General features: G+C 37.0%; 1 protein-coding gene and 1 long non-coding RNA gene across 7 annotated transcripts in view; both read right to left on the bottom strand.

Moving 5' to 3' along the window:
* The window catches only part of brat (brain tumor), a 63861-nt gene that overhangs the window by 5528 nt on the left and 37008 nt on the right, over positions 1 to 21325 (bottom strand). Inside the window, exon 1 of one of the 6 annotated variants that reach the window (XM_066295757.1) lies at positions 7278 to 7605. The exons of 2 other annotated variants lie outside the window; for them this stretch is intronic. The gene's annotated coding sequence lies outside the window, so the exon portion shown is untranslated. Of the gene's footprint in view, positions 1 to 750; positions 1005 to 6764; positions 6786 to 7277; positions 7606 to 21325 lie in introns of those variants that run through there. 3 more of the 6 variants (XM_066295755.1, XM_066295760.1, XM_066295759.1) reach the window with 3 other exon arrangements.
* On the bottom strand, positions 8365 to 9507 carry LOC136346502 (uncharacterized). Its single transcript, XR_010733310.1, has 3 exons — positions 9378 to 9507; positions 9213 to 9328; positions 8365 to 9091 (listed from the first exon to the last, which is right to left on the bottom strand). It is a non-coding gene; the product is annotated as an uncharacterized lncRNA (long non-coding RNA).

The raw sequence follows: 21325 nt of genomic DNA, 5'->3' as shown, positions 1-21325 counted from the left end.
CAAGAAGAGTTTAACCTAAATCAATAGTTAATGGTAATTACAACGGGTTTTATCTCCAAGAGCATGAGTGCCGAAACCCCATTAGTCGTAATATCTATGTGCTCAACATTTAGTTAGTATTTCACAATAGTTAGGCCCAATCGCAGGTCATCGCACCCCTGATGACACTATTTAATGCCATTAAGATTTTCGTGCAGTTCACATTTCGATTCAGGGTTGCAATGAGGGTTATGTGTTATTATTCAGGAAGACAACTTAATTTTTAATTCAGTCCGCACACCTCGAAATACGAATAACTGGTTACTAACAGAAAATTTCCTCGTCAAAATGATGAGCTGTATTGTAACGCGCTACTAATTCTTAACAAAGGTTTTCGGTGCCGCTTTGAAGCCCATTTGAACGGTTTTTGTGAGTTTCACCGCACTTTAGCACTCAAATCCATTGAGAATTGATCAATTAACAACGAATCTGTCTCTGTATAGATTAGGGTGCCAATTTGATTCTGAAAAATTATGGAACGAAAGAAGACACGCACGAAAAATATTTAATGAAGGTCCACCTGGGTTTCATCCGCTCATTCAAACGTCTGAGCAACTGGGCGGAACAAATAAACGTTGTAGCTAATTTCTGAATTGCCGCCCTCCCCTCTCCTTTGAAACAAAACAGCTACGCATTAAAATTTCAAAATGTCACCCCAAAGCTCACTTATCCGAGATTCACTTTCATTCAAAATTGATTTTGAAAACTTACCAGCTTCTATGACACATCTAAACAATTTTCTAAGTTTATATTTCCACAATATCAGAAACTAGCATCAGCGTTATGAACATTTACGAGTTTTAACGCTTATTTATAGCACTACGCGTTTTATTGTCCTGCGACGAACTGATGCGGCCCAAACGTTCGAAATCGTCGCAACCCTCGCCGAACAAAACAACGGAACGGCGTCTGGCAGGGAGGGTCGCAATAGGCACAACTCGTTCAACAACCCGAGAGTTACTGAACACACTTCGGCGATCCTCCCGCAGGAAATAATTCAACGATGACTCAGAGACGGCGACGCGTTGCGGGGGTGGCGGCAGCAGGGGTGGCCGACGGACCCTTTCTTGAAATGTTTGACTGAGGGGCTAAACCATGGGAAAATCCACTATAGCGGGGAATTTTCCGTGAGTTGTTTCAACGACCCCGTCTGGGCGGGGGAAAGTTCAGAGGGCGCTGGAACCGTCGAGAAATATACTTTGTAATAAATGGCACGTGGACGAAATCTTCACATCTGGCTTATTAAACTTTCCAATCGGATTGTTCGCTCGCGGCTGCAGTATTCAATAAAAAGCCCCAGAACGGCGGCATAGAGGGCAGGTGTCGTTGGCTCGAACAGGAATGCAGCCGTAAAACCAGATTGTTTCCGTTTAACCAACGTTTTCACCGTCTGTTTTTAATTCGGTTTCCAAAGGGAAACCATCTATATTACAGCACACCTAAATAGGTTCACGTTTAGTGACGCTTAACCCGCCCAAACCCCCTTATTTTTTCAGATAGAGTTAATGTTACTATAGTGAATGTGGGGTTTCAACTTCAACAGCTGCTCTATATTTTTTCGGAGCAAATAATACCTACACGCGATTATGCAAATAAGCTGGGGACTCGCAGCGCGCATCAAAGAAGAGGGCTGCAGACCTACTTCGGTGTAAAAACAACTATTTTTGGCCCTCTCCGCCTGTGAAAATATCCTGACCTCAGTTTATTCTTAGAATTCCACTTAAATGCTCTAAATATGGCTTTCTGGAAAAAGCATCTACAAGGCCACTTTGTCTGCATATTGCTATTTCTGTCTTAACGTAATAATTTCCAGTATAATTTCTTCATTATTTTGCGAACGCTCGTAACTTACCACAATCATGAAGCAAGCTATTGATCTATAAAATTCCCTAAACCCAAATAAAAAACCACCATAAGAGTAATTTCCCTGAAAGCGATCGCCGAAGAAGGAAAACCCAATAGAACAATAAAAGCTCAAAATTGAATCGCTATTGAACTGGGGGGCATTGCCTCTACACTCCGTGGCCCCAAGAAAAAAGGACCTAGACTGCGGTCTGTCTTCTCCGTGGGTTCATACACAGACGCCGATGCCCCTAGACAAGAAAATTGTACTAAAGCCAGGGTTTAATGTACTATATTCCATTATAATTTTAATACATTTTATTTTAGCAAAAAAAAGCCGTATTTAAATTCAAGTGGATTTTCAAAGAGAAAATTTTTTAGATACGGATTATATTGTACTAAATGTTAGTACAATTCACAAAAAGGCTTAATCCCACGGCTAGCCGACACTGAACTATTGCGGCGGGTTTACACGTTCACGTTGTCGGGCTCGTTCCGGCCAACCACCTTCATACTCCTTGGCATTTTTACCTTCCACGAAAGCGTCCGCGATAGGGCGGCATTAAAATTTATGACTGCTCGAGGATGTGCCTTCTCTACCTTTTCTATTACTTTTATTTCGGGTTTTAGACGGACGAGATACCTGCAATTGTCTGCATTTTTTATTCAGAGTTTCAGGGGCCTTTGTTCGAACTGCTGCGGTGAATGCAGGAAGTTTACGATACGAATAATGATTATTGAGAGACAGACATATGAAACTAATGCTTAGGAGGCTTTATGTGGTTAAAACCCTGATAAAAGGTTTGCTCTTTAAGTATAAACAAACATTCTGTATAACTTACTCACTTTTTGCCTCATAATTTTGGTAACTAGAAACGGCAAACGTTCTATAGTCACTTTACATTTCAAATACCTACGACGGTTGCAAACACAAATGACACATGTTTGACGTGTGGCTTTTTTATTATTGTGCTAAAATTGGTTTGGTATTCGTCATAGATATTGCATTTAATACATTACATTATTGCATTATTATATCACATACTTACAATCTAAAGAGCAAACGCTTACTGAGTTATTTAATTCACACATAGAATAATGAACGTTTCGGGGGGTTCTCTGTTTTATTATCTACAGGGACAAATTTAGCGATTGCTTAGTCAACAGCTGTACCCACGTTACTGTAACGACTCTACTATGCATTAATTCTTAACAAAGATGGTTTTAGAATGCAAAATAAAAAGATGCGAAATTTTTACAACTTTTTTTTATTGAAAAGTTTGAGTCTATATCTGGATTTGGCTCTGCGTCAGCCTCTCTGGTAAAATTTCCTGGTTTTGGTCTATAATCACGATAACTTTAATTTAACCATAATTCCCATTTGCCCATCGATACATCACCTAGACAGCCTTTGCCCTGTTTACCGCCCTAATGCATTGTTTTCATTCAACAAGTTCAACGACCTTCGCAGCCGCCTCCCGTCGGCGGCGCTTTCAATTTGATAAAACCAGCTGCGAATGCCAAACAGAGATCCTGCCGGATTACTGACAACTAAGACAGATCGGATCGAGGGAGCAGCGCTTTTCCAGCGAAAAAAGGGAGATTCAACAATCTAATAAAACCCTAGATTTTGAAGCCGGCATGCAACAAATGCCTCCAATAACGAATCATCCAGGAACGTCTCCCGTGTACCTTTCCCCCACTTATCGGCTGAGCCTTTCCAACATACACGGCGGGGCAAATGTACGGCGTTCGAGTATTCAGCTGGATAAAGTGAGGTAAATTTGTGAATTGACAGGCCAACTGCCTTAATACTAAATTTGAAAGGAAATTGAAGCGCAGTTTGATTCAGAATAAAGCAACTGTTAATTAGTTGATTACCTCAAACAGTTTATTAAGGTTCTGTTATCATTTGGTACTGATATTACAGTCTAGTAATGAATATTTGTTGGAGAAAAATTTTCTGCCAGTTTTTATGGGCATGTGAACCACTGGACGTCGGAGGGGTGAACCAGACGCGTCGCGGCGCTCGATCAATGTCCCGCCAGTGCTGTGGGGACCACGCCGTCGCCATGACAACCGCTAAGGGTGCAACCCCACCATGTCGCGCTGCAACAAGGTGGCCGGCACCCAGGAATTATGGAAATCTGTCGTCGCCCACTCAAATTTTATTAATTTTTCAAAGTTTCTTTTGACTTTTGGTGAAGCACATTTTATTGCACTCACGCTTGAGGACAAATCCCTCAACAACTGTTGTTATTAAATATAGAAACATTCGTGAAATTAATATTTGTTTAACGGTTAACAATCAATTTCTTGGGTTTTCCTGGACACTTGAAAAATTTATACTTTTTTGCTGAACAGAATTTCTTCACTTAAAACGTGTTAGTAATATAATATATGAATGTTACTCTCAATGTGAAGCACATTGTTTCCAGCCACCATTTTGATTCATCAATATTTTCTTAGCCCCTGAAAATACCCCATTATAATAAGTGGTGTTACTAATTTCCCCACCAAGGATTTAAGCCCTATTTTACCCGACAAACTCATCCTGCTTTTACCCCCCATTCAGTTTTTAATTACAAAATGGAAAGTTCGAATAAGACTGAGAAAACACTGGAAAGCGGCGCACCAACAACAAGGGCCTCAATACGCTTTAAGTGGCTTTTCCGTTAAAACAGAGCCAGCAAACAAACTCTTACTTTAAAAGGAGTACCGGGGGGCTTAAGCGGATCTACTCTCGCCATGTTCAAGCTTAAATTGCGGCAATGAATTCCTCAAGAAGAGGTTCGGTTTTCCATGTTACTCTAACGTGAATGTCACATAAATATTGTTGCGCAATATTGTTTTTCTCGCATCGATAACAGAGAAAAGCTCAAACTGTATCAAATCAACCCTATATTCCAAATAAGAATAAACAGGGCGAAATCGCAGGAAAACATCAACATTTTCTTGGCGCAATGACGAATTTTATTACTATTGCAGCAGACTCTTATAGCAACGCACCAGCGACGTCTACCGGAACGAGTTAGTAACTAATCCATAACGAAGATTCTCTGGCCTGTTTAGAAACTTTTTTGCGTGTTATTAATGAGTTTTAGTGATTGAATCCGGCGATTAATAACTTACATTTTAAAAAGAGTAATCCCTCTACTGGGGGTATTAAACTTTAAAATGAATTCTCCAGGCAACTTTTCAGTCTTCTATATCACAGAGGCGTCAAAAATTTCATTAATATTTTCGGACAATATTATTCTTTACACGAGACCAAAAATGAACAAGAAAGCGAGCATCCCACAATAATTCGTAGTAACTGGCGTGAAAAAAGTGGTCTTAATACCGTATTAGAGTGTAATTACGGCTTAAGAGCAGGCAATGGAGCGACGGTGTCCTTGAACTTGAAGAATAAAAATTACGTCATTAAAATTGAAATGTAATCACTTCAAGCCACGCCGTAACCGGCGAGGTAACTAACCAATATCAAGGTCAACCGTGGAAAGGAAAAGGAAACGTCATGCTGGTAGTACCGATCGATCTAGCACCAGCACTGCTATGTACGGAGTATATGCTTCCTATGATGGAGAAAAATGATGGAAAAAAATAAGAGTATGGTTGTACTTTTCGCCCATAAAAAACACATGACATCTTCCCACTTCTCATTAAAATCCATTGACCTGAGTAATACTGTGATTACAATGATGTTGTGTTTGATTGGAAGTGAATATAGAACATAGATGCATGGTGGTTTTTTTTAATCGCTCAAATCATTATCATGCATACACACTTACTTTACAGTATAAACATGTATGATAGCGGATCTAAAACTAAAGGTTGTTGGCTCTAAAGCGTTGGCACGAGTTATTTTGATCATTTCAAATCGTATTTTCGGAATGTAAATAAACGAAAATAAAGTGTTCGTTTGTTTTGCCTCCTTCATTCTCCAGAAAATCGGACGCTTGAACCGTGCCCAACCGTTTTCAATGCCAAAAATCAGCTATTTTCAATGTCAATGGCTAATAGGTCATTCAAATTTTTTGTTCCATTCATTGGCATTGCCATTATCTTTTGACTCAGAGGCACATTTTTCTATAAGCTCCACGAATCGAGACAATATTAAAGTAAAAACCTCGGAATGCTATATACTCAGTTGGCATGAACCAAAAATACCAAGATATCGTGATATATCTACAGGAAGATTCAGAGGCATTTTGAAAATTTAAAAGTCGGAGATGCTACACGTCAAATGGTGACCCATTGGTGCAAACCAGCTTTATTCAAATAACATTTGGATAATATATATGCTAGTACGCTGATCTACTACCTTTAAGGACTAGTTTTAGCAACACGAGTTTTTATCTCATAAATACCGTAGAATACTCATAAAAAGTGTCAATGATATTTATAAAGAACATTCCTGATAATCAAATATAAAATATGGGATCATGAATTTTAATCTCGATGCCATTAAAGAGCCTTCGGTTTTGATAAATTTTTAAGTTTTATTTAATCGAGTAAGTACGTAATGTGAGTTAAAACCAAGATGAAGTCTCAGAAGAAAAATGATTTATCTAAGTGGTAACTTGAAGGTGTGTAAACCAGGACCGAGACCTGGATTTTAAAACCTTGTGTTAAATTGGAAAATAAATATTAAGCGATAATTAAACGCTGAGCAAAAGCCTTTAAAATTAAGATTTAAGAGTGTACAATTTAATGCTAAAATCTATTAAAATTTTAGGTTAGGATCAGCAAACGTTATTCGATAAATCGCCTCGGCCGTCAACACATAGGTGAACTTCTTGGGTATGTTGGTGAGTAAAACTTGCAAAAATATCAAAATCATGACACAAAGAACTAGAATCTACATAAAGTGCAGTACCTACCTACGTAATATAATTAATTATCTTAACCAGTCGCTCAACGTGAGACAAGGAAGGTTTAAGAGCCCGACCTCGACCATGAACCAGGCTGAATGGGGGGGGATTTGGTATTGACAACAAAGAACCGTTTTCAATGCCAGTTTCCCCGACAAGAATACAGAGAAAGGTTTTGTCGTTAATACTGCATTATCACAAAACCACAGGTGTTAACTTTTAAAAATGATTTATCAAGGACCGAAGACAATAAACTCTTGATATTTCCGGTGGCTCCTAACAACCAAGTGTTAGATACATTAGATTCTAACGCAGTAGGCGGTAAGCTGTAAACGCAAGGCATTGGTTAAACAATTTATTATTTGCCATCAAACATCCAACAGACGAATTGATACCAAATATACTTCTGATATTTGAAAGCCTTCTTATGGTTTTTGTACTGACCACCTTCCGTTGTAACAAGCTACTATTATTCTACTACTACCACATGCAATATAAGGGGAATCGTGGAGAAATATTTACATTTTTTCCGCACTCGTTCCGCTCAGTATCAATTGATTGAGACGTGATAAGACCGGTAGTGGCAGACGACTAAGGTTATACTGTACGATGGCCGTTAATTTGAGTCTACTTACGTTCGAATAACAGCAAAAGATTAAAGCAAATGAAAAACCCGTTGCCGTAAAACTGAGGAAAACATTCAAACTTAACACCAAAACACATACACACGCGGTTTATTTTTAGGGGGAACTCGAGCCCAAGTCTTCTTTATCTCGTCTCGCAAACTGAGCGCACCGACTACGTTCAACATTCTTTCGTTCGACCGGCGCGCCTCCCAACGATTTTTACCTCCCGCCTTTTTCGTTCTACAGCCGGCAGATGTTAAGTAAAATAAGACAGAGCTAGTTTTAGGGACCCTCCTGTTCATACTGAATTTATTCCGAAGGGCCCCCACCGCTCTCTGTCTGCAGTCATAAGGGCTGGCTGAGCCCCTTTTTTTCAAATAACACGGATACGCACACACAAGGGGCTCGAATTAAAGTTTGCTCGACGCATAAAACAAAGATCTTGCCAATTGTTGACGTCATTTATGTCATACCTTTGATGTAAATTAACCGTTAGATTTGTTCCATATTGCATTCTTTTTGCACTTGCTACACCAGAGCGTTCTTTGTTATAAAGATGAAATAACTTACGATGTGTCCTCTATTGTGTTGTATTCAAATTTAGTACAGCCATGTGCTAAACTTGTCCTGGGCTTTGAGTTGGGGCAGTTGGCTCAGGACATACCAACTTTGTCAAGAATGTAAGCAAAGGATGCTTTATGGCTTATTACGTTCTAGGTATTCTATCTAAATTTTAACTTGGAAAAATCACTTGAACCTGAAAATTAACGTTTGATGATCTATTTCGAAGGCAGGGCACAGATCTAAATCTGTGAGTTGCCAATCGCCACAACAGTGCGTTAACTATTAGAAGAGTTTTACATATTTTTACAACTTTCGTATTTTTCAGTGTGCTCTTAAATTGGGTCGTATTTGAAACCTTCTCGATCTAAATGCTCAAGAGAAAAGATACCATAGGAGACTTTGAAAATTAAATGTTTCTGGCATCGAACTAGTATTTATCTCTAATATCGGAAGATAACATAATTCCTTTTAAGTTAATAATTAAAAAAATAATCCCTCGAGCGCCTCTGAGTTTCGAGCCATTATCAATTCTCTTGCTAATTTTTGTAGTTAATAACAAATTTTCAAGTTCGATTTTTTACTAAGTGGTCTAAAGACTAAAACTATTCGGAATTCCGGAGAGAAAGCCAAACCCCGTAGATTCAATTCGGGTACAAGAAGTCTAAAGTTCTTTAATTCGAGACAGCTTTAAAAAATTCTGCAGTTTCACTTCGTTACGTAAAAGTCGACGGAATTTGGAAAAAATATATTTAGTTTTTCCTGAGATTTATTTTAAACTTAAAGGTTCGTTATGTTGACATGCAGGCACCTGTGTAAAATCGGTTAAATTGCGCAATTTGGCCACAATTTAATCGAAACTGCATAAATGGCGAGCCTCAATTTTGGACCACCCTGTACTTATTTCAACGTAGTGAGAGCTCAGTAGGTTTATAGGGCCTAGTCTGGACCCAAATTGTTGAATATAGATAGATAGTTTAATATTTTACTGGAATGACGACGAAATGATCATTTAACTTGTTTTTTCCATTTTTTAGGATTTTGTGGAAAATCCTAAAAATCCGCGTTTTTAGCAAGCATCCTAGTAGATTCCTGTGTGTCGTAGGGATTACAAGAGTTCCTATAGCTATTCCTTATGGCTAACAGACTCTGAAAACAGTTCTTAACGTTACTGTTTGTCTTAAAATGAAAACAGTAGCTGACATATTAAAATTCTTTTCTTGTTCGTTAGTAAAGCAGGCAATGTATTGTAGATAAACATTGTACGTACCGGATGTGGCTTAAAATTCGTTATATTTCACCAGCAGACGACAAACTGCTGGTAGAAGTCGTTACAGTGCTTGACGAAACGTTTATAGTCGTTAGTTTGGAAGGGTTTGGATTAAGCTGGAAACACATGTATGTTCTTGCTGTATATACATACAAAATCAGATACTTTATAGCGTTTTCGGCTCACTGGTCTTAAATCGATCTACGATCGCTCCATAAATAATCTGTGATGTTGTACTTTAAACGTCTTAGATTTTTGACCAATTTTGAATTGCGGATCGAGTGAGAACTCGAACGTATTTGGCACTGTGAAAAGTGTCAACTACAGGATTGAAGTTTACCCCCACCATATCCCTCCGTCAAAATTTGTCATTACTACAGTTAAAGTTGCAAAATAAATTATAAATGACAATAATAGAGAAACAATTCTCTTTAAATATACGAAGCACAAAAATTCAGTAAATCAAATTACTAATTACTGTTACCAATGATTACTATGCTCTTGGGCGTGAACTAACATAGGAGGCCTCTCTACACTAATAGGGTTTGGTAAGATTGTTTTGACGATTAGTAGTATTATTATTTGTTGGGTAACTGTATTGTTCAGCATTATTTATATAATAATGACCTATGTAAAAGTTCATAATGTGGTGGTAGCTTGTCCTTCGTTCCTCGCTTACTTCGACTTACCTGACTTTTTTAATCAGCTTTCCGAAATTCTGGCAGTATTTTTCACCAGTTTTCACCATCAGCTCTGTTTTCCCAGTGTTAGATTCACTATTTTCTTATTTTCAAATGTTTTAAATGTATCGGAACTCCAAAATTACCTTCGAATATTTGCGCAGCTAATTTGTCTATATTGGAAAAGATCCTTTTACACTACTATTCTATTAAAACTTCTATGCCTGCCACATTAAAGACTTCATTGGGAGTGCTAATTTTTAAATACTTAATTGTGATTAAAATTATAATCTAGAAGTTTTCTTGATTTCCTTTCAATCTTTGTATATTTAAAAGAGCTTTTTATGGCAGGAACCGACTTCAAGATCAGTTCCCTTTCTAATTCGGGTTACGGTATATTTAATTAACAATTCATCGTCTACTACAAAGAAAATCCTGTACACATTTATTAGATTAGGTACATAAGTACCTACCTGCTTACCTAAGTACAACTTTTTATAAAATAAGAATAGTCCTCTCAAATTGCCTACCTATTTTTATCTCTTCAACCGCGTCAGATGTTTATTTGGAAAAATTTTCACTGCTTGTTGAAACTCTGCTGCAGCCTACAGAATAGTGGATTTTGCTTATAATTTCGGATACAAAGCAACTAGACATAAATGAACGAACTACATCGGCAAATTCTCCTCAGAGGATAGTTGGAAGGCTTAGTTAAGTTCGACATCGCGGTTTAGACTACCGATCAAGGAAATTGGACTGATTAACTTTCTAGTTAACAGATAATAACTTGTCTGAGTTTAGTGCCGAAATATCCCTTTTGAAACAAATGCAAGGCATCATGTTGAAATTTACGAAAATTGATTAGAGAAGAACCTCTGCATTCAACTACCTTTTTTGTTGTTGTTTTACTATTATCTTACCACAATTGTTACTAACAAGCTATATTGAGCTATGATGTAAAATTATACCAGAAGTGAACGGATGAGCTCTCAAGGTGGTAATTCATGAGTTTCAAACAATTTTACTTATCGTCTTAAGGTTCTTAACAAATACCCGAAACCTTTCTACAGCCTTGCTTTAGCCGTTTCGTAGAATTATGGATTTATGTAATTTGGTGGAGTGTCAAGGTTACCGAGCTAATGATTGAGGAAATAATGGTCAAGTTACGGTTACCAGAACTATCGAATCGGTTTCACGGGGATTAGTCGATGATCATAATATTAAGTTATTGCGGAGCGATAAAGATGTTAATTATTACAGCCATAAGCGGAGCTGTTACGCCGCTGCATTCTAACTGCAAAACCTGACCTAAGCCACAAAGAACGGAGTGGCATCAGAACAAAGAAAGGTCGTGGCAGGGAACGAGACGATTGATGACGGCATCGCGAGTTGAATCGCATTTTGAAATGTTGATAACATTTTCGGAGGTCGTCGATTCTCGGATGTTTGTCGGGGTATTTTTAAATCGCCAGACAAGGCTGATCGAAATCTCAAACACCTCTTATAAATCAAAGCAACTCTATTAATATGCAAGTAACTGCAAGGTTGAGCGCCAACTTTAATGGTAAACATAATGAAGCAAATTTTCGCAAGATCGGCAAAGACCAAACACGCTTATTCATAAATGTGTGTAGTCATGTGGAATTTTTTTTGAGTGTCAGTGAATCAAACTTTGCCTCAGAACTAGCCAGTAAACTAATCAGAAAAAGTCCCAAAAAAAGGTTGTGATGTAATGGTGAATGGTATGTGCGTTATTGTAGCACGAGAGCACGTGGCACGATCTGCCGGAACGCGCAACTAATTACGTCTCCATGCAGAATTAGTCGACCCTGTTTTGGGTTTTTTCATCATTTTTGATTGCTTTTCGCAGCTACATCGATTTATCAAACAGTCACAAAGATAACTCGTAATCCGAATTAGAACCAAACAGCTTCCTCAGAGGCACAATCTTTGCAATTCTCATCGATCTAACTCCGTAATGCGAACCTAATTCCTTTTATAATCGATACTTGACTCGATTTTATTTGAATGTATTAAAATTTCAATAATATTCAGTAGCTTAATTAATCAAAATTTAACGTCCGCAATGAACAAAGCCCCTCTATATCGTTCCAAAAGCACTTCAACAAAGACCGAGCTCTATGTGCAAGAACTACAAATATCGTTCTCGTAAGGGCATTGGAATAATTTAAAAGCAGTCTGGCGGGGCTACTGCCACTTGCTTTGGCGCCAAATGACACATTAAAACACCACTTGACGTAACGAACATTCATTCTATTTTTCGTACAAAGGGTTTCCCGCGAAATATCACTGAAAGGGGAGGAAACAGCCCTTGAATGGGTGAGTTTTAACTTTTAGTGATGCAGTTGTTAACTGTTTTGTACCTAATTAAATTGATGACGGGATTTGGGGGAGAGAAAATGTGCAATGTTATTCGACTTGTAGCTAAGAACTAATTAAGATCAAAATGATTCTTCAAGCTGAAAAGAATAATCGTGATACACTTGCCTATTCGGCGTCTAAAAACTGGAAGTCACAGCACCGTTGGAAGGTCGTTTTAAAGGCGGATAGGTAGCAAACAGAAGAGGAATTCCAGTTTAGGTTTGTTAAGGCTTGCGGCAACTTTGTTTCGGGTACAAGATACCATGAATTGGTTTAACGTCAACTCCGAGAACAGAAAACGTGACTGAATAATTGCTTCGTTAAGGAAATCGCCAAATCAAAAGGGAATTATTTATGATCCGTTAAAACTCTTCTATACAATAAGAGCGAGAAGAGAACTTATTTGATGACAATACAGAAATCTTGGAACTGTTGCACAATACCGAGAAATTTTTCCATCCACCCAAATTTTGCTTTTGGTGATGGAGATTAATGAATGTAAATATGTCTATAGGCTACAAGAAAAGATTCGAACAGGTCAAATGAACTCCTTCTTGGTTGGTTATATAGGCCTAAAAATTGCTTCTAAGAACTCTTTTGGTGGTCGACGTTGTCAAGCTGATGTGAACGATGTCAAGATAATATTTAGTTCGAGAATTTAAAGACTTCCTGTGTAGAATAGCTAAAATTGGTAGCAAACAGGGTGTGAGACCATTGTTTAAAATTGTTAATTAGTCATTTCTTAGACAATAAAAATGAGCTTTTGCGATGTCTCAACGCCTCAAAGATAAGCAAGGCTACATTAGTAAAATGAATTAACCAGTATTTAGGTAAACTGAAATTTAAAAGCCAGGGGATAACGTAAACACATTGAGAAAAATAACGTAAACAGTAGTGCATTTCCTCAAAAAAAGGCCCGTTTTATCTTCCACAGTTACCAGACGTTGCCTTCTGAAAACAAGATATATCTTGATGTGTTTATTTGCTTATGGTTCAGGCAATCGGCAAAGAGAGGAAGCAGAGACCCCTTAAAGTATATCATAAATATAAAATTGAGAAATCAGTAACGTTCTGGATTAGATCAAAAAGGTTCATATTACAGCCTTCTTTGAGGCTCTCGAATCAGAGACGATCAGAAAGAAATATTCTCGTGGATTAAAGCTAATAAGTACTAGAAACTTGCAGGTACCGGAAAGTTTTTTGCCTCAAGTTGTGTTGATAAATTTTTTCAAGAAGGGGCGCTTAACCAAATATAATATAAACAACTAGGCAATTACCAATAATTTGAAATTGAGATAGTTCAACCGATAAACTTAGATCTTTTTAACATTGCTAATATTAGTCTTAATCCTCTGAATTTGCTCGAATTCATTCGGACGTATACATTGAGCGAAAGGCATACAAAGAGGTAATTATGACGATCTCTGTGCAAACGATAATCTGGAAACTGCTTTATCCATTTTGCGTTTAAATTAACCTGGCACTGTGTGGAATAATTTGTGACAACAGTCGACAAAGGTGACATTCCGCACGAGGTAACTTTGACTATAACATTTAAGCGCAATATACAGCTTGTTATTACGGCCAAACTTCCTGGATAGTTTAAATCTCTGGATGAATTAAATTAGAATCAAAGCCGTGAAGAATTTCTTTCAGGAAATCTGTGATTAATCCCAGTAGTATACTAGAGGCTTATTAATAGCCAAGAATAAATCCAAGAACAAAAACCAAAAAGCACAGAGAACAATAAAAAAAAAAAGGCCGAATAAACCGGTAACAATGGAGGAGTATGAATCAGCCCGGGGTATTATTAAGCCCTTCCAGAATTGAGCAAGCCAACGAGGCCTATTCAAGCCTTAAATCGTGGAACGTCAGCTATTGTCTGAATTCAACCATATACCTCCGATACAATGTGCGAGAAACAACATAAAGAGTAATTATGACGAGCTTCCCAAAAACATAATCAGGAAACTAACTGACATCTATTATGTGTTTAAATAAACCCCTTCGGAATTTTGGACAATTTCCCTCGCAAATTTCCAGACAATTTCGGATATTTTAAACCAGTCATCAAAACATCTTCATGGTAAGCACCGATGATGCACAATCGCTGTTGCTTTTACTTTCTTATATAACGGTTATAAGTGCGAGCTTTATTTGATGTTTCGTTTTATGTAACGAAGACGCGTCATGGGCAGATGTAAAATAAATCGCCTTGAGTTTATAACACTGTCTTTGTGCAGGAACCAGAAGCTATAAACAAAGAAAAGGGAAAGACATATTTAACTTTTTCCCCGTAGAAAATTGCAGTAAAAAAAAATTCGTTTTGTTAAAACATTTTTAAAAAGAACTACCAAATTTTGCCGTTTATTATTAAGTTTGAGGAATCTTCTTCTATTATACAAAATGCCTCTAAAAACGGTGCAATAAATTCAACAACGTATTCGACGTTCCAAAATATGGCGAGAATTTCGTATAAACAAATGTATATCGCAAGGCGCTTCGCTTTCAATGTACAGGGTGTGAAACGTTGGTTTCTTGCGATGTTTTTCTTTTATTAATGTTTTCGAGAAGTTTGGAGATAAATGATTAAAATTGTGCACTTTGATATAACTTTTTGTGCTGTTTCTGAACCCTTATAAAGCAATTGAAAGAAACATTCCAAGGGCCAATAATGCAGGGGAGTAGTGCTGAAAAAGTATGTGATTTTTTTGCACTTAACTTTATTGGCAATTTTATGAGAAAAGTATTCAATTTGAAGAGTTTTATATAAAAAAGGAACTTTTGTTGAAAGTCGAAATCTCCCACAGTTGTCAATAAGATACCGACTATCTCGATAGTACTCTTTTAAAGTCAATAACATATCTGCACATACACCATTAGAAAAATAATTTATTTTCTTTAACAATAATAGTAATTACAAACTCTTTTGATGACGACGAAAAACCACCGATTTCATTAATTAATAAGTGCTGTCATGTACGGAAATGTTAAACATATTTTTTTGTTTCCTTTCAAGGCCACATGAGTGTTAAATCAGATGCCTATTTAACAAAGTATAGTCCACCGATATGATAAATCTCAATTTTGTCTAAAACTGTTAGAGATTTCGACTTTAAATAAAAGCACATTTTTTACGTAAAACTCTGAAAATATAATATTTGTCCCAAAAAATCGCTAATAAAATTAAGTGCAAAAAAGTTTAGATACTTCTTTAAGAACTACTCCCTTGCATTACTCGCCCTTGGACTGATGTGGCAATTTCTTTATGGGGATTCAAAGAGAGCACAAAAAGTTAAAACAGAGTGTAAAAGTTTATTAATTTACTCTAAAATATTTCGAAGATATTAATAAAGAAAGCATTTTCAGGAACCGACTTTTTATGCTCTGTATATAGAAAAAACAGATCGCCTTTTAATACATTTTCATATGAAGTTTTCGTCATATTCAGGGAAGTAGAACACGTGGTTGAATTTATAACACTACCTTCACAGACACCTTGTATATTAATTCCCAAACAAATGTCCATGCGTTTACCACCAAACTCAAACAGAAAAAGTATTAAATAAAATTCTACCTGTTCCTTACCGCTTGCACCAGTCAGGAGAAATTCTTGTAGTAAACAGGACAAGGTTGAAATTATTGTACAAAAGGCAGGTAGAATCTTGGAGGAAACATGTCTGTCTTAATGGTAATAGACCGAATGAGCCCTTATAAAAATACCTTTGCCGAGTTTCAAAAGGTTGCAATTCATTGATAGAAAATGACCATGACCTTTTTTTTAAATCATGTTACAATAACATATAACGAAAAATAGCTACTAGCTGAAATAAAAAAATTATTCCCTTAAACTGTACGATTTAATATCAACCAAAAGATTATACATATAAAGTTGACTTAATATGACCGATATTGGACATTCCTTTTCGGCTTACTGGCAACCTATTATGTATAATTACAGTTTACTGCGTCTATAGAAGGGATCATGTTCATATATTGATAATCTAGATAATGGAAGGGTGTAATGTACTGTGCTGTTTCTGTAATTAGAAACTAGAGCGAATTCAGTAAATAAGGCTTTATTTCTAAACGAAAACAATGAACATTCCTGAATGTATATGTACATATGTACGTATATGTGCATATATGCCCATACATCTACCTCTTATAAACATTCCATTGATTATTCTAATTGGTCGTTTCTGCACTTAAAATATTTTGTAAAAATTCGTGCCTTGGCTGTAAGGAATAATTTCGTATCTATCAGCTGTTTTAATTGTAATAGGTCCGTCGAGCCCTTAGAAAAATATCTTGATCTATAATGGTCCTAGAAGACCACCATCCGCTGATAGAAATATGAATATAAACAATAATGGGATCACAATTATAATAATGGATCCTGGTTGATTTAGTCTGGCGAAAACCGAAAATCGATCGTAAAGCTCGATATTTATGTTAACTAGATCACTTACAAAACGTGTTTATTTTACTTTTACTTGCGTGTCTACTTTATTTTGAGAAACAAGACATAATTCTTAAGTAGGCTACTTGAAAACAGTTCGGTTCAAGTAATTTTTGAGTGTGATGAATGTGTATGTATCGAAACCCACTATGACCAACATTGTAAAGAACGGTGTAGGGAGTACCTATCATTAAGCAGCAAAAGTGATGTTGACTTTACCGCATTCTCATTGTCTTGGAATAGACCTTCCTGAAACCATATAGAATGGAACCCTTAGAATTTCACCTAAAATATTATGTTTCGCACCGCCATCTCAGTTATTTGGAAATGAGATATTCGATATTTACGACGGAACGAAAGATAAAGGAAAATTGATATATTGCCAACGAGCTCAAATTTGTGAGGCCTCTAACTTCCCGCTACGTTCGAGACTCCCTCGAGTATTGTTTGGTTTCCTTCAATATTCCAGACGAACGTACTGTTTAAGGGCAAATAAGGTTTTCATTCGATAAATTTCGGGAATGATTGTATTCGAAATAATAGAGTTTTTTGATTTTTGTATTAATAGCAGATGAATTAAACGTTTACAGTAGCATTAGATGAGGAATTTTTTACCGTACTTTTTTGACAGCATACGGGCATACACGACTGGTCGTCTTCCTACTCCCTTGAACGTTCCAACAGCCTGAAAAGGGGGCATTGCCGATGTGGACTTTTTAATTCAATTTTTGTCTAATTTTCAAACAATTTGAGTGTTGGCGTTGGGCAACATTCGTTGATGTTGTTATCAAATTCTTGTTGGCGTTATTTAGTTCTCGTTAGGAGCTACACTACAAAAATCTTGGAAAATAACCTTCCATTTCATGATTGTTATTCGATGAACTTGTAACATGCAACCCAGCATTTTCATTAGCACGATGACACAATATTAAAATCGTTGATTTAATGAGTCACGTAATAAAAATCCAGAAGCGAACACTTGACCATTAATTTCATTCGGTCGCGGTAAGGTTAAACAATCTAAACAGTAAAAATATGAAACAATTAATTGTCACAAATTGTAACATGAGCAAAGCAGACGAAGATAATTAATTCCATGTAATTCGGTCCGTGACACTTTAATTGAAATTACCGCCCGGCCTTCGTCATGATGTATAACGAGTAATATGGTTTTCTGATCAATTTATCGTCTTCTGTGGGAAGTTTTCCACTGCCTTTTTATTTCTTGGGTCTTGAAGGACAAGTTAAGTGCGCCTAATAGAACGGAAAGTAGTACCCTTTCGAGTTTCCGTGCTGATGCACTCGCTGATGAGGTGCTGGTTGATAGGCTTTATTATACCTGGTGGGCAAAAAAATGTAAATGTTTTATGCCCAGACAACAAAGAGAGGACGCAAGATGAGAGGAACGTTTACTTTTGTACCTGAACCGTATCCCCGGTATCAATGATAGCACGGTATTTCGACGAAAGTTATGTTACAGCCCAGTGGAGTTACACTGAGAAACCATTGCAGACCAATAAGAAAATTAAACATTTCCAGAAATTTTCATTGTTTATAAAGTATCAAAGTGATTTAAATCGTTTGATACTTACCAATGCCTAATTTGAAGGCCAGGTTAGTTCACGTCACGTTTAATCGGGGCAATTTCAAAACTATGAACCTATTATCTCGAAAACTGAAGGAGGCGTCGTCATCTACGCCACTGCAAATCAAACCTGTTCTTTGTATAAAGCCATACACTCAATATATGCGCGTTAGACATTGGAAGGTCTCTAAGGGACCATGCCGCTGGTTTCACATAATGGTGAGAAATTGGAATATACGACCCATTATTGAAACTTTATACCAATAAGTTTAAATATTCTTGACATTTATTAGCGTCCGTAGATTCGCACGTTGGGGGTACAGCAGAGGTCTGACAAATTCTAATGATACTCATTGGTAACTGAAGGCTGTTAGTCATTATCGGCAAAATTTGATCAATTTCGACTTCGAAACCGTCATCACAACACAACAGGACGTTGTAAATTAATCAGTATGGCAGACGTTTGTTGGGTATAGAAACCGTGACGACTCTGCCACCTGGCTTCACATAGAAAATATCGTTGGACAAAGAAACGTTGGGGAAATAAACACTTTTATCAAAAGCGGCAGAGGCAGAGAAATCAATAATTAAATTTGGATATCAATTGGGAAAAGCAGAAAATTGGGTAAAACACTTACAATAAACTCAATGCGAAGCCGGGAACATTTCATGCAGAAAATGGAATCGAACAAAATAGGAACCATCGGAAATTGATTGCCATTAAATTAGAAATTAAGGCCTAGGAAGACTCACAAAAATGGTATGAAAAAGCATGTGCAGAATAAACTGAGTGGACTACTTTTATCCGGACGTTGCCATGCCGTGAGTTCGAAAAGGCCATATTGCCGATGTTAATAACTAATTTTATCAAGAAATATCTGAAATATTTTGCTAGGGGAACTCATCTAATAACAGTTAAATTCACAACTCTACAACTTCAATAAAAATATTCTTAGTGGATTTTTTCCTTCTGATAAAGTATTTCTTGTCTCTACTCATAAGTTCATGTTTACTCCCTGTTTACCTTTCCTAAAGCAAGCAACCAGGATGTCGGACTGGGCTAATTAGCATGTACGCACCTGAAACAAAAACGGTACAAATTAATTAAGTAATGAACCACCGAATTACCACACAAAGCCCAATGAATCGTTAAAATGGTCACGTGTTCACATTTACATACAGAAGGGTTCTACTTAATATCTAATTTTGGGCGGTTTGTGCCTGGAATTAAGCAGTATTTCAGGTAATGACGCAATAGTGTGAAAATGATAAAATATAGGCATTTGTAGGTATTTAATCACATCGTTTTTGGGAGTTAATAGACAGAGCTGCTGATATTTCTTGACAAAATAGTGAACGATCATTACTGTATTAATCTTTAAAGCTCCGCATTTCTCCGTCGTTTAAAGGTTTATTTTTTTATATAACAATGTTACTTATTACATTGTCTATGCAGGACGTGACATCGTACAATATTCAAAATAAAATTTTTCAGCATCACTGAAGATTTCTCCGAAAGATAAACATCAGGTTTATTGTCCTAATACGCCTACATTTTTACATCCAGACGACGTTATCTTGAAATATGTTAAACGTGAGGTCAGACTCGAGCTTAATTCAGCTGGATTTACTGGTAAACTTGGAGATGAACTTCTGGGAAAGAACTTTAATTTCTTTTTTCTAAGTTTACTGAAAGCTTTTCAGGCATTATGGCTATTAGGGACTCAAACTGATAAACACCAATTCTGAGTTCAAGCAAATCTAAAGATGAAATTCTCACGTTCTTTGTTCGACGTCCACAGAGGAACGAGGGTTGGGAAACGAATCCAAATATACGTATACCCTTATTAAAGTGGCCTAATAGAGCAATCCTTGTAAGAAGTAACAAATAAGAAAAAATGAGAGAGAGAATTTTTTGCCGCCGTCGGGACGCATAAAGAAGTCACCCTTCCAGGAGTGGGAAAAACGTTATGGCATAATTTTTAATGTGGTCCTTAATGCCTGGGGTAGATATTTTATCCCTATAACTTCACTAAACGCAGAGTTCTTTGTTTTAATCTCTCAGTCTTTGTCTGAAATAAATTTCATTTGATTTTCTTCCATTCCTCGAAGATGACTGCGTCTCAACATGACAAATCACCTTTCAAGGCGGTATCTAAAGAGCTCCCCATGGGAGCCAAGTTGAAGGTCAAACCGTCGTAGAGTAATGCACCCAGCGACACCCACGAACGAACGAGACAAGCTTTACAGATGTATTCTTAGAAACTGGTACCATCTGTGATTTAATTTAAGACGATATAGTGGGAATGTGTGATGGGGACCAACGTAACAATATTGTTTAGGTTATCTATTAAAGAATTCGAGCGCAATGGATAGGAGATGCCTCTAATTTTTAGAGACGTATGTAGATCTGACATGTTTGATGTAAACATAGTCAAAATTTACTGGTTTTTCAAACAACTCATCGTGCATTTGCACGAACGTTTATAACCACACTTTTGAATGATCAGGTTTATCCCGCAGATTGTGTTGCGATAAATTATTTTCTGGGGTAGCTCGGTTTCTATTCTTTGCAGGCAAAACCTGCATTACAACCTTCGAAAAAAAATTATCAGCATGATCTGACTTTCACCTAAGAAGACCTTCGCTCTCCCATACCGTCCTGAATGATTAAAGGGCGCACCACTTCGAAATTTCTTTACCGTACTTAGATCGCGCCCTTGACATTTTCCACGCAGCTCTTTATAAATCTTTGGAGAGTAGGTGTTCTTCGGTAACGCCACGTAACGCGCTAAGCGAAAATAGTCGTAATTAAACAGCGACCTCCATACTTGAGGCCCCAGCAAAGGAACTTCCGTGGTAATTAACTTTCGGCTTTTTCCTTTATTTAATGTGGCCATTGTGTTGGTGCCAATAAAATCGCAATGGTAGAACACTCTGGTGGTGCAAGACCAGAAGATTTATATAAGAATAAGAATTTCCTTGGGAATAACGCCATTGTGAC

The sequence above is a fragment of the Euwallacea fornicatus genome, chromosome 23, assembly GCF_040115645.1.
Source record: "Euwallacea fornicatus isolate EFF26 chromosome 23, ASM4011564v1, whole genome shotgun sequence".
In the NCBI taxonomy this organism is placed as follows: Eukaryota; Metazoa; Arthropoda; class Insecta; order Coleoptera; family Curculionidae; genus Euwallacea; species Euwallacea fornicatus.
Note: the sequence above shows the minus strand (reverse complement) of the source record. Positions and strands in the feature narration are given on the sequence as shown.